Source organism: Carettochelys insculpta, chromosome 3 (assembly GCF_033958435.1).
Source record: "Carettochelys insculpta isolate YL-2023 chromosome 3, ASM3395843v1, whole genome shotgun sequence".
NCBI lineage: Eukaryota > Metazoa > Chordata > Testudines > Carettochelyidae > Carettochelys > Carettochelys insculpta.
In genome coordinates, this window is record NC_134139.1 from 66,095,058 (window position 1) to 66,108,307 (window position 13,250).

Here is a 13,250-nt window from a genome sequence, read left to right on the forward strand (position 1 = left end):
AGGTGGCTGGGCAAACTACCCGCTCCTGAAGATGATCTTATTTAGTTTAAGGGCTTGTTCTCAGGTTGCAGGAGGAAACACCACAAAAAGGAGGTGGTGAAAAGTTACAGGTCAGACCAGCCTTTTGCCAGTTGACTGTGAATATCTATAAACTAGAGCTGCTGCTTAAAGGCTAACTTCTGATCATGAAAACTTGCTCTCATTTAAAGTGCAATTAACTTAAAAGCTGTAACTTTGATTAGACAGTGCATAGGAGAAATGCTTTACTACAGTCTGTGTATAAAAGTAAGAATGAGAAGTTGTTGGGAAGTAGTTTCTCTTCCAGCTGCATGCTGTCTTTGGCTTTCCAGCTCTTACTACAGCCTCTGCTTCATGCATTACAGGAGAACACAATCTCTTAAAAAAAAATTTATATCCTCCCTTGAGACAAAAATTAAGGGCATTTCTTTTAAATTAACCAAACTGGAGGAGTGATGAGAGGGCAGATATGCATGCGGGAAACTCTGCAATAAAGATATAAAGATATCTGCATTACCACTCACTCTGCACTGATATAAAAGCTAGTGGCAGACAACCCATTTGGAATACTAGGAAAACCAATGTTGTGCCAGAAACATAAAAATTCTCTTCAGTCCCAAATGAGGAAGGTGAAATGGATTTAGTTTCCTTTATAAAATGTGATTGGATCATCAGTTCTAAATTTTCAAGAGGCATTAGGTCTCGTATGTGGGCATAGGAAAGATTATCTGAAATCTTGTGAGGAAACCCTATATAAACACCCAGATAGGAAGACATTATACTTATGACCCTCTGTGACCGAAAAGAGGCTGAATTAATGTTGTTTGTATCTCCCTTTCAGAATAGAGGGTTAGATCTTGATCCTATTATAAATACAGGTTGAAACTCTCTAGTCCAGCACACTCTCCTCTGGCGACATCTGAAATCTGTCATGATTTTAGTTAGCCAGACAACCACTTATCATGCGTGTGGCCAAGTTTCCCATGGTCCAATGAAGTTTGTTTACAGCCACCAGTTCTGGCTATCAGTGTTCTCTGTTGTTAATTTATCTGTAATTTACCCCTAAATGTCTTCTAAGAGCCCACTAAGCAGTGGAAATGTTGGTAATCGTGCTAGATTGGGGTTGGCAACCTGCAGCTCTCTAAGGAGTCATTTGCGGCTCCCGACACTGACTCCACTGTGGCTCTGAATGCTGGAATGACCCTGCCCTGCCGCTGCTGGAACATTAGCTTATATCTCCAGCCTGGCCAGTGTTTAACTCTCCCTCCTCCCTCTCTTCCTCTCATATCTGGCCAGATCAGGGGACAGCAGGGCAGTAGGGGGGTGGGACTGGCCAGCACTCAATTACATCCTCCTGCTCCTCTCACATCTGGGCAGGGCAGCGATGGAGGGATGGCCCTATTGCTGCACCTGTGTGTTTTGGCTCAACTCTCCCTGTGGGGTCTGCATCTCATCTGGGCTTGAATGAATTGTGGTGCGGTGGGCTGAAGTGAGCGGGGTCCTGCTCCAGATAGGCATGGAGTAGTTCGGATGGCTCTTCCCCCACTCCTCCCATTTTAAAATGGGGATTCTCAAATGTTCTTGGTTCACATATGAAAAGATAAATTTTCTCCTGGACCACCACCTACCCTTGCATTTGTGAGAAGATAACATCTCTTTTGTAGAGTCATTAATTGTTTACGTGGAAAAATTATATTAGGAGTGTGAGGAATGTATTTTAATTGTCTTTGAATGTGATTTAATAACTGGAAATAAAGGAGAGATAGGTAAATGCTGTAATAAAAAGATAGATTAGGAGAAAAGTAGTAACATGTTTCAAAGAGAGACATTTTATAATAAAATAGAAAAGTAAGAGCATGAGCTGTTATTTCTATACAAATTCAAAGAGCACCCATTGTTAATTACTGTACTGTACTGTGTGCTCCTAAACTGACCCACTTTGGATTTCCAATTTATTGCTGGTACTCATTGCCACTAGATAGGACTGATATTTGTGCTTACTAGGGCCCAGAAAAGGGTTAGATCATTGGGTGTGCTCTGTTCTTAAAATGGGGCTTACAAAGAGTATGTTTTGGCATTACTTATTAAGGACCATCTTGTATTCACATGCCGTATGGCTCTTGAATTTCTGAGTTTTTTATGGAATTTGAAAAAATGGCTGCTCTTGTTATTTTGATTGCTGACCCCTCTACTAGACAATATTGACCTCCCACGGTCCAGCAAATTCTCTTGTTCAGCCCTGGTCAGGTCCTGAAAGTGCCAGACTAGAGAGATTCAATTTGTATTTGGGAATCTTGCTGCTGACTTGAAGGGAACTGGGATTTGGTTCATAGATCCTAGGTAGAGTTTTCAGAATCAACTTTTTATTAATAATTTTGACAGGTGATATAAATGTTGATTTTTGAGTGTTTTTCAGTGCTTATTGATTTACATTAGTGCCGTTGCATAAAACTGAGTGCCACAATTTTTCTTCCATTGTTTATTAATTTATATTCTGTGGGGAGTTCAAGCCAGGGGTGTATGAAAGAATTCTTTCGTGACAATAGATAATGAGATTCAGAAATTTAAAGCTATAGAACCAGTAAAATCTAAATTGTTGCCATCATGTGTCAGATATGCAACATAAATTGCCTTAAATGCTGATCGATTCTCAAGTGGCATTTTCTTTCACTGTTACCTGGCAAATTTACATTATTACTAATGGAAATATTTTTAATCGGTTTGTGTATGTGTGATGAGTTTGACATTTGTCAATTGGTTTTGAATGGTTGGAAGAGGATACAAAACTGTTATAGTGCTGACTGGCTGCCATTTCTGTTCCTGGTACCCTGGTTCCGTGACACTCTGGCATCACAGCTCCCTGTTTGTTGTGTTTAGTTTTGTTTTTTTCCTGAATTTTCTGGCACCAGCTGTTGAGAGGCTAGTGGGGGCAGCGCTCTTGATTTCTGAGTCTTTTCTTTCTTGTGCATTGATGGTATTTAAAATGTGTCCACTACTTTGAAAGCTTGTACACCTGGAGAGGTTCCCTATTCATGCAACAAGGAATACTGGCCCAACTAGTAAAAACTCTCAAATCAGCAGAAACTTTTAAGCCCACAGTAGAGCTGCTGTCCATGGCACATAGCTGCAACTGTAGCAGTGGATTGGTCGTGCACAGATGGTCAGTTAGCTAAATGGACAAGTGTATAGCTGATGATGAGTGCTGCGACAAGTCGTTGTTTAAGGACAACAGGACAGGTTCCCCTGCCTCGACCCAAATGTCTGTGTAGCACCAGGGAGGGGCCCAGCGCCTCCCAGTCCCAAGGACCCAGTTGCAGACCACCCCAAGCTCCATGAGTTGACAGCGTGCTTACCCTTAGGAGTACTATTGGAGCTATAAACCCCTCTGAACCCACCTGGGAGGAGGGAGCTGGTAGAGGAGAATGAAACCCCAGTAAGTTACAAACTACCTGGCAACTTTATTAAGCATAAAAACACAGTTAAGGAAATGAGTATTAACAGTAGTAACAGAAACAAAGACTTGTTATATAATGTGTAGCATTGTATCTGTGTTTAACTTACAATTGCATATTGTGCACTCATGGTGCTTCATTATAAACTCCTCTTGAACGAATGTATGCTTTATTTTACTGCAAGACAAAGTTGTTAATTAGTTAAATATGCTTGAGTAAGGAATCTAAGGCTGTAGGGGAAAAGGCGACACCCGGTGTCCGGTTCTTTTGCCAGCACTACCGGATAGGGAGGATATGCGCTGCCACTTGTGGTCTTTGCACAGGTTGACAGCAGAGAGGAAACCTCGTAGTGAGAGGCACCTCGGTAATGAGGGTTAATAAGCGAGGGCCCAGTAGGAGCTCCCTCTTAATGAAGAGATAAAGGGAAGAGGGATAAAGGTACTACAGGACTAGGGAGGCATTAGCCTTCACCTTGCTAAAGTGTTTCCTTATGTATAGTTTATAATAATCTAATATCAGGCCTGCTATTACTAACTACTAAATAATAAACTAATAACTAACTGCTACCAGTATCATATAAATATTATAATTAAAAGTGCGAACTGCCTGAGCAAAGGCCCGGCCTAGAAGGGTCAGGCCCTCGGGTCTTGCGGGGCCTCGTCAGGCCACTCTGCAGCGCAAGGGGCACAACCCCCTGCTCCCCCACTGGGGGCCCCGAAACACAGACAATAGCGTCTGTGTTTATCTGGCTTGGTTTGTTACGTGCCTCGAAGATTTGTACAGTAACGTCCGGTGAGTTGAGTCCCAATCGGTGAGTGGTCAAATCAGGTAAGCAGCCGCGAAGGCGGCGGGAGCGTTGGTGCCGCTAGGCGGTGGACCCTGGGTTTTGCAACCAGGCATGCAGTACCGCCCCCAAAGGCAGGGCCAGTTTGCCACCTGACCACTCAGCTGCAGGGTCTGCTTGCTGCTCCCTCGAAGCAAGCGCCGAGATGAGAAATCTTGTGCTTCAGATAAGTGAGGTCGTGGGCAGCATCAGGCGGCGTCGGCGCCGCAACAGCAGGTGGATGCCGCTAATGATTCTTTTCCAGAGCTCTTCGCCCAATTGGGCTGACCTGAAAATTTAGCGGACGCTGCCAAGCAGCCACGCTCCTCTCTACGGGTGCAGCTGTTCCGACAGCTAACTCCCAGGGCCACAGAATGCTCTGCAGGCCCTGCTTTTATAGACAGTTCTCATGTATTATTTATAAGCTAATTTAAATATTCATGATTCTTAGGTAAAGTTCTCAATCAGGTCCGACCAGGCCTGGAAGCTTCCAGAAGACTGGAACCCCACCGAATCAGGAGCCTTCATTCAAATATGTGCTTATGAATTATTCATGGGTTCAGGTTACCGGGGAAACCAACTGACCCGAAGTGACCATTGGTGCTGCAACTAAATGGCAGCCTATGACAATTTAGATTTCTCATGTGCCTGCACTGATTTTATGTAGCCAAAGGCTTGTATCCCCTGGCCCACGGGGACGATTATGCCTAGGGGATGGTAAAAATCCCTGACAATGAGGAGCTGATTTTAAAGGGGTATGCTAAATAAAGGTGGTCAGCATTCCTCTAGTGATATTTTTGGTCAAAAATAACCATTCTAAAATAATGAACATGTGGAAAAATGTGGTTTTAAAAAAATCTGAAAAAACAAACATTTCTTTATTTATGGCTTCCTTTTTTCCTCCTCTAAAAGAGGGTTGAAAACATGAACATTTTCAGACTGGCACTTTTCAAAAATTTTAAGCAAAATAGTTTTGAATGTTTTGAAGTTTCCTTCCTGTCTGGTTTTACAAGTCCCTAATCTAAAAGATGTTTGAATTCTGATTAATTTTTTGCTTTATGTTGGGCAGAAGAATGTGCCAGTTTAAGCAAAATGACGTGTTGGAGATTCTCATTTGTTTTTCCTATAAAGGTTTTTGTTTTCTTCTGCTTTTATCAGCTCTCTGGGGGGGATCCGTTAGCAATCCTGTGGCTTACTGCTCTGAAGTACTGGAGGGTAAAGATTATAATGACCAATAAGTGTGACAAAAGGTAATGAAATACTGCTTTCAAACCCTAATCAGAGTGTCCACGTATCCTAGACCATCTCTGCCATCCACCTATCTCTCCAGTATTCCATGATTTGTGTCGTCAATCAGGATTCACTGCGGTGCTGTCCTGACGCATCACCTGCTCCATCAGTGACGATGTGCATGTGCTCAGTCTTATGTGCTGTGTTGACTTGTACAAGAGGTCAACACGGCAGACTCTGAGAGAGGCCCCAAAGGCAACAGAATCAGATAAGGATTGAAGTTATCAGGCCAGCTGCATTGTCAAACAAGGTACAGTAATAGTTGTCAGTAGAGTCTACCAAACCACTGTGGATATGTACTCCCTGCAATGGGGTAGCTCAATCGGTGGGTGATCCCCTGCATCACCCTGTAACAGAAAATGTCCTCCCAAGACACCACTTTATATCTAGGAACAAACAGGGTGACCGTATTTCCCTAGGCCAAATATGGGCCAGCCTGGGGGCGGGGATGGGAGGTGGCTCTCTGGCTGTGGCTGCCAAGCAAATGCAGCTCCCTGGCTGCCCCATGCCGTGGGGCTCCAGAATGGGACTGCTGCTCCATGGGGAAGCTCCTCAGCTGCAGGGGAAGTTGCCCTGTGGAAGGGGGAACAGTTTGCCAGCTGCCCAACGCTGCCGGGTTCTGGAAATACTGCAATATTATATTATAGCATAGCATAGCATAGCTGCTCTTTCTCCCACATAGATGGACACAATGCATGAAAGAGTGGTGCTTTGGAATTCCTGCCTTCCCCTAATGTGCTAGCCAGTGCAGCTGAACTGATACAGTGGTTCAGAGGGAGAAAAAGTAATTTATACCTTGTAAGAATGGACTCAGCTTCCTCTCCTTTCCTCTCCATGGAGCAAGGAGACATCTAGGGATTGAATCATGGCCCCTTGGAGTTACAGGTTTCTGGTCAGCCCTTGGGGCAGAACAGCTACATTATAAGTCTAGGCTGTGTTGTTACAATCTAACTCTGTGTCCTCATAAATGATTTAGACACCACCACTATGTTACACAGTGTAACCTCTGTTAGTAGGCAAGCCTCACTAGAAAGCCAACAGCTTGTAAAAAATGCTTGTATACATATATTTCTACCTCAGGAAGCACAGAAATAGACCAGTTTGGCTATTCAAAAAGGTGATTGTGAGAACGAGGGTAACTGAGTGACTGAAACAAAAGTACAAATGCATAAAGTACAATTCAGAAGGCTAGCATTTTAACGTCTACCATTAGATTGCTTATAGAGGATTCTCGTGGCACATCTAACAGGCATATAACAATCTTTATTTTTTGCTCTAAATCTTTAGCTAGCCAAACACCAATTTAGGGGCATTAGAAGAGCTCTACCAGAGTTGATTGTCTGAGATTCTAGTCTACGTAATAGATTTGCCCCAAATACAGCCCCTGGAGTAACAGAGAGGGAGCTGTGCTAGTCTATGTACTAGCAAAACAAAAAGCAGTCAAGTAGCACTTTAAAGACTAGCAAAAGAATTTATTAGTGGGTCTGAAGAAGTGGGTCCGTCCCACGAATGCTCACCTAATAAATTATTTTGCTAGTCTTTAAAGTGCTACTTGACTGCTTTTTGTTTTGATGGTATGGACAGGCAATTCATTCTTCATATCAACATGGTTTGCTCTAGACTCAGTCGGGAGAAGGCTCCACTAGCACAAATAGTGGCTTTGGCACTTTCAGAGTGGGGTATGCCTTGTTCAGCAAGGCAGGTGTCTGATGATTGAAAGTTGGACAAATCATAGAATCCTAGGGCTGGAAGGGACCTCAGGAGGTCACTGAATCCAGCCCCCTGCTCAAAGCAGAACCAACTCTAAGTAAATCATCCCAGCCAGGACTTTGTCAAGCCAGGACCTAAAAACCTCTAAGGATGGAGATTCCACCACCTCTCTAGGTAATCCTCAGTGTAGATGAGTCCTTGGTTTGGAATAGTCCCCTACCCTCCATAGAAGAGATGACTTAAATGAATCATGGCTCTTGCTAGGCCGACTGGGTGCAGAGATGTTAAATCCCACAACTGTCATCTCTTTTCCTCTGGGCAGGCTCCATCCAGCCTACTTTAACCCCTTCTCTGCCATAGTGGGGCAGCCTCCCTGCACAGTGCTACAAAACAAAATGTGGCAGTGATTCAGGCATATGAAGCTCAGGTTACATGGCTAAAATAAGTGTAGATGTAGATAAGCTCTGGCTGGAGCTCAGGTTCTGAGACCTTCAGAATATGGTCTCCAGCCCAAGCTTGTCTACTTGGGCTGATATGCTCTAGGCTGATATTTTTAGCTTAATTTTGCTAGCACAAGTCTGGTGACCCAGGCACTGAGACTTACTGCTGCAGTGTAGACTTACTTTAATTATACTGTGAGGGTCTGGTTTTAGTGCTGAAATCACAAAGAATCTCTGTGGTAGCAAATAGCAGGCATCTAGGCATAAAGCTAGCATGATCCTGACCTCATTCAATGGGAACTTTGTCATTTGCTTTAATGGAAACAGGGTCAGACAATGACTAGTAATACAGCTGGGTTAAAGTTTTGTAGTTGTTAGTCATATGTGTGATTTCCCCTAAAGTGTGTATATGGCTTATTGGCATAACATTTCCTTTTTTTCACCCCATTCCCTTTTTGTGGTTGTAACCCTCAGTGTTTATTATCTTGCTTGCTCTGTAAGGTCTTTGGGGAAGTGACTCACCTCTTACTAACTCTCTCCACTGTAAATCAGGAAGAACTCTGTTAAAGTCTGGGGAGGTACATCAATATGAAACTAATTTATAGTCTATGAGAGAGAGGAGAATCAGTTTGATGCATTTTTATTTGCTTTGTAAAGCACCTAGCACACTTTTGGGAGCTTGCATGCAAATAATAAAGCCATTGTCGGAGTATTTTTCAACATGTAGCTAAATCACTACAGTTTAGGAGATAATTTCTAGTTCATGACATGCTTGGAATTAAAAAGGTTTATTAATTCAATTTATCTTACAGAGAAGGGATCTCTGAAGCTATACCAAGAATATTTTTAGTTTCTCCGTGCTTCAAAATCGGAACTATTTTTGAAGTAAGCTCTGCTACAGCAGCTTATAGTGTTAATCAGTTTATTGAAAGTAAATACAGTAGTGTTTCAACATTCTGTGTTGAGAACCCTCACAAATGTTGAATTTTGTGAATACAGCAGCCTGCCCCATAGCCCTGGGGGAAGTGGCGGGTGCCGGTGCTCCTGCCCGGGGCCCCGGGGGAAGTGGCAGCTGCTGGCACTCCTGCTCAGAGCCCCAGGGGAAGCAGCCGCTCACAAATAATTGACTTCGTGAACTTAAGTTCGCGAATCTTGAGACCCTACTGTACTAAAAAAAGTCTCCAATACAGTTCAAAAACTTGTTGGGTAACCTGTGCTCTGCTGTGTTACTTTCTCAGCAGATGTTTTGATAGTCAAAGTCTCCCATCACAACCAAGTTCTGTGCTTTTATGATTTTGCTAGTCATTTAAAAATGTTTCATCGGCCTCTTCTTTCTGGTTATGTGTTCTGTAGTAGACTCCTCACATGACATCACCTTTGTTTTTACCTGTTTTATCCTTCCTTAGAGGTATTCAACATATCTGTTTCCTATGTCCATCTCAGCCTTAGTCCACGTGTACACATTTTTAATATATAAGGCCACAACTCCTCCTTTTTTGTCTCCCTTTTCTTCCTGAGCAAGCTGTACCCTTCAATACCAATATTCCAGGCATGTGTATTATCCCACCATGTCTTTTGATGCCAGCTATGTCATTGTTGTGTTTATTTTCTGGCATTTCAAGTTCTTCCTGCTTACTCCCTATTCTTCTTGCATTAGTATACATGCAACTAATATAATAATTTGATTTTGTCCCCCAAGTTCTGCCTTGTCTCCTTCCAGTTTCAATTCTAGTACACAGGATTCCTCATAATTAAAATTACCATCACAGTTGATACTTTCATTGGCAGTCAAAGCAGAGTGGAAGTGGATTGAATGGACAAGTAGAGTAGACCCATGAGCTGGTTCTTCTGCGTCATGTTTGGGTACCATTGCTGTATTTATTTTGATGGGTAATTACAAGACTTCACTCTTCAGACTGTCAATCTGGTATGTTTCATATGCATTATGCTCACTTTGAAAAACGCAAACAAACTTTATCCTTTAAACTGCACTCTCGCTTTCCTCCCCCATCTCCTCATAATTTAAAATGGAGGATTTTATGCATTTTTTTAGTGGTAGTGTATACTCATGTTGATTAAAGACTTAGATGTTTTATGGAATTTGACTTCCTTCCAACTTCAATGTCTGTAAGACTGGATCTAAACCTAAATACAATACTTCCTCCTGCTTTCAGTTTTCTCTCTGTCTGTGTGTGGGCTTCATTTGGGATCAGCTTTACACCATTCAAGTGGCTGGCATACACTCAAGTTAAATAAAACCCGTCCATCTGTTGAAATCTCAGCCAACACAGTAAACCATTCAGAATTAGCAGGCTGTGATGTAATATGATGCACAATTTGACAATGTGCAAGTTAACCTAAAAGAGACATCATCTGTATTCTATTAAGTGGGGATGCACACAGGAACTAAAATTCATGATTCTGGAAAATTCAAATTATAAAGGCTCAAAACAATTCAAGAAAACCCAAATTGAGGAGAGCTAAAAGGCAGAGAGTGAAAGACAGATGCAATTCAGTGTTGCTTTGTAGGAGGAATTTTCCATCGGAAGAGGAATGCAAGAAGTAAGGTCAGAAATACAAGTGTTGGAGCGTGAGAGTGATAGAGGCAAAGTTTCAGTTGGGTCAGCAACAGAAACTTGAGAGAATGGAAGAAACCTGCTGAATTTCTGGTCAGGGAACAACTGATTTAATAATCTCACTGTAAAAGGTCATAGAATCATAGAACACTAGACTGGAAGGGACAACAGGACCAAGCACCACATGGGCCACCCTGATAGATGTCTGTTTAACCTGCTCTTAAATATTTCCAGTGATGGAAATTCCACAACCTTCCTAGGCAATTTACTCCAGTGTTTAACCACCCTGACAGTTTGGAAGTGTTTCGTAATGTTCAACCTAAACCTCCCTTGCTGCAGTTTAAGCCCATTGTTCCTTGTCCTGTCCTCAGAGGCCAGGGAGAACAATTTTTCTCTCTTTTCCGTGTAACCCTCCTTTAGGTACTTGAAAACTGCTATCTTGTCCCCTCTAAATCTTCTTTTTTCTAAACTAAATAAGCACAGTTCTTTCAGTCTTCCCTCAAAGCTCACATTCTCTAGACCTTTAATCATTCTTGTTGCTCTTCTCTGGACTGTCTTGAATTTCTTCACATCTTTCTTGAAGTGTTGGTGCCCAGAACTGGACACAATATTGCAACTGAGTAGAGCAGAAAAATGACTTCCCATGTCTTGCTCTCATCACTCCTGTTAATGCATCTCAGATTCTTGTTTGCTTTTCTCTGCAACAGCATCACACTGTTGACACATATTTAGCTTGTGGTCCACTATGACCCCTAAATCCCTTTCCTCAGTACTTCTTCCTAGTCAATTGCTTCCATTCTGTATGTATGAAGCTGATTGTGCCTTCCTAAGTGGAGTGCTTTGCATTTGTCCGTATTAAACTTAATCCTGTTTACCTTAGACCATGTCTCCAGTTTGTCCAGATCATTTTGAATTTTGACTCCATCCTTCAAGCAGTTGCAACCCCTCCCAGCTTGGTATCATCTGCAAACTGAATAAGTGTACTCTCTATGCCAATATATTTGATGAAGATATTAAATAGAACTGGTCCCAAAACAGATCCCTGTTGAACCTCACTTGTTACGTCCTTCCAGTGTGACTGCAAACCATTAATAACTAGTCTCTGAGAATGGTTATCCAGCCAGTTATACACCCACCTTGTAGTAGTCCCATCTAAGTTGTATTTGCAAAGTTTATTGATAAGAAGATCATGCAAGACCATATCAAATGCCTTACTAAAGTCTAGGTATACCACATCCACCGCTTCTCCCTTATCCAAAAATATGGAACACTTCATGTATTTGAAGATAACGCAGTGAAAAATATTCTTCTTATTAGATAAAACTTTGGCATATCAGCATTTGAAATAGTGACTGGAAGTATGCTGCTTATGTGCTGATTTTAGACTCCCATGCCATTGCATATCTTGCATATGATTTCATTCTGTCCAGTGTGGAGTCTAAACTCAAAATTAAAAAAAAAAACAAAAAACCTTCCCTTATGAATTCTGGCACTTGAACAATCACTGCCTGCCTGTTTTCATGTATGCAAAGAGCTTTTAAAAAGTCATTTTTCCAGAGGCCAAAATAAATAAATCCTCAGTCTGACAATCAGCATCCTACCCTCCATGTTCCTGAGTTTGGTGTGTTACAGAGGGTGGAAACCACTGCTGAATAGATGCACTGCCAGTTTTTTTTTAAATATTAGTTTATCTGCTAAAGCCCCATTATTGTTCTAATGTTTTTATTTCACTCACCTGCCTATTTAGTTCAGCTTGTACCATCCATTCCCACTCTTCAAAATATATTCTCCCAGTTTCTCTAGGGCACTGGTGATACTGATTGGAATTCACCCGGTGCAACTCAAAAGTCAATGTTGGCTTTAGGTGTGAATTAAGTAGTGCCATAGTGCCTTGATCTTTTCACATGGGTAAATTTTAAAACTAAAGTAGAACAATCTTGGAAGTGTTTTGACTGATATGCTCTCAAGAAATAAGTTTGTCAGGGCCAAATGGATACTCACAAGAGCTCTCAACCTATGTCGATGCAAACATTTCACATTCCACATTTGTTCCAATGATCTTTTGATTAGAACTGTGCATCATTTAGGTCTGTGTCATTCAAGGGTATGATATAAGTCTGCATGCTGATCCATACATGTAAAGAATTGTATCAAAGGAATATAAGTTTGGAGAATTTTCATGGTATTTTCTTCTCAAAACACATTTATATAATGCCAATATGGTGCTTTACAAATGCATATATTACACATTTTTTACCTCATAGATCTGACCAATATTTTTGTGTTTTCTTCCCCCTAAGGATAATTTCGGTCTGCAGACAGTTCAGGTTACACATTTGCTAACTGTAACTGAATGGTGCTGTCAGCTCTTCAGTGAGCTTAGGCTGCCATCACAGAATGTTTTCTGCTATTAGATACACACCAAAGATTCCAACTCCCCAGCTTTCAAACAGCTTTTTACTGCTATTTCCATTAGAGTAACCATTCACAAAAAAGACCAGCAGGGAAATAGATGTAGTAAGTAATCAGAGTAAAAGGCTGAAAATAGTAAATAATGGAAAATGTGAAGAGAAGAAAAAATGTGCATGCCGCAAGTCGTAAGAGCTCTGATGAGAGAATAAGAAAGAGAAAATGTAGCTTCTTAAACCATTAGAGCTTCTAGGAGATAAGGATCAGAATGTCACAAGCCTGGAGGTAGGTGGGGAAGGAGGAGGGAACAGTCAAGTGGGTTTCCTGGGTGAAGAGGAGAAAGTGGGCCAATTGGCCCCTTCTCTAAGATTCTTGTACGCTAATGCCAGAAGCCTGGGGAACAAACAGGAAGAATTAGAGGCCCTGGCACAGTCACACAAGTATGAGGTGGTTGGAATAACGGAGACTTGGTGGGACGATTCGCATAACTGGAGCACGGTCATGGAAGGTTATAAATTGTTAGGAAGGACAG

At 41.9% G+C, this 13,250-nt stretch overlaps 1 protein-coding gene across 2 annotated transcripts in view; it reads left to right on the forward strand.

Moving 5' to 3' along the window:
• Positions 1-13,250, forward strand: part of LOC142011125 (histone-lysine N-methyltransferase SMYD3-like) — a 412,110-nt gene that overhangs the window by 260,137 nt on the left and 138,723 nt on the right. The window lies entirely within an intron of this gene.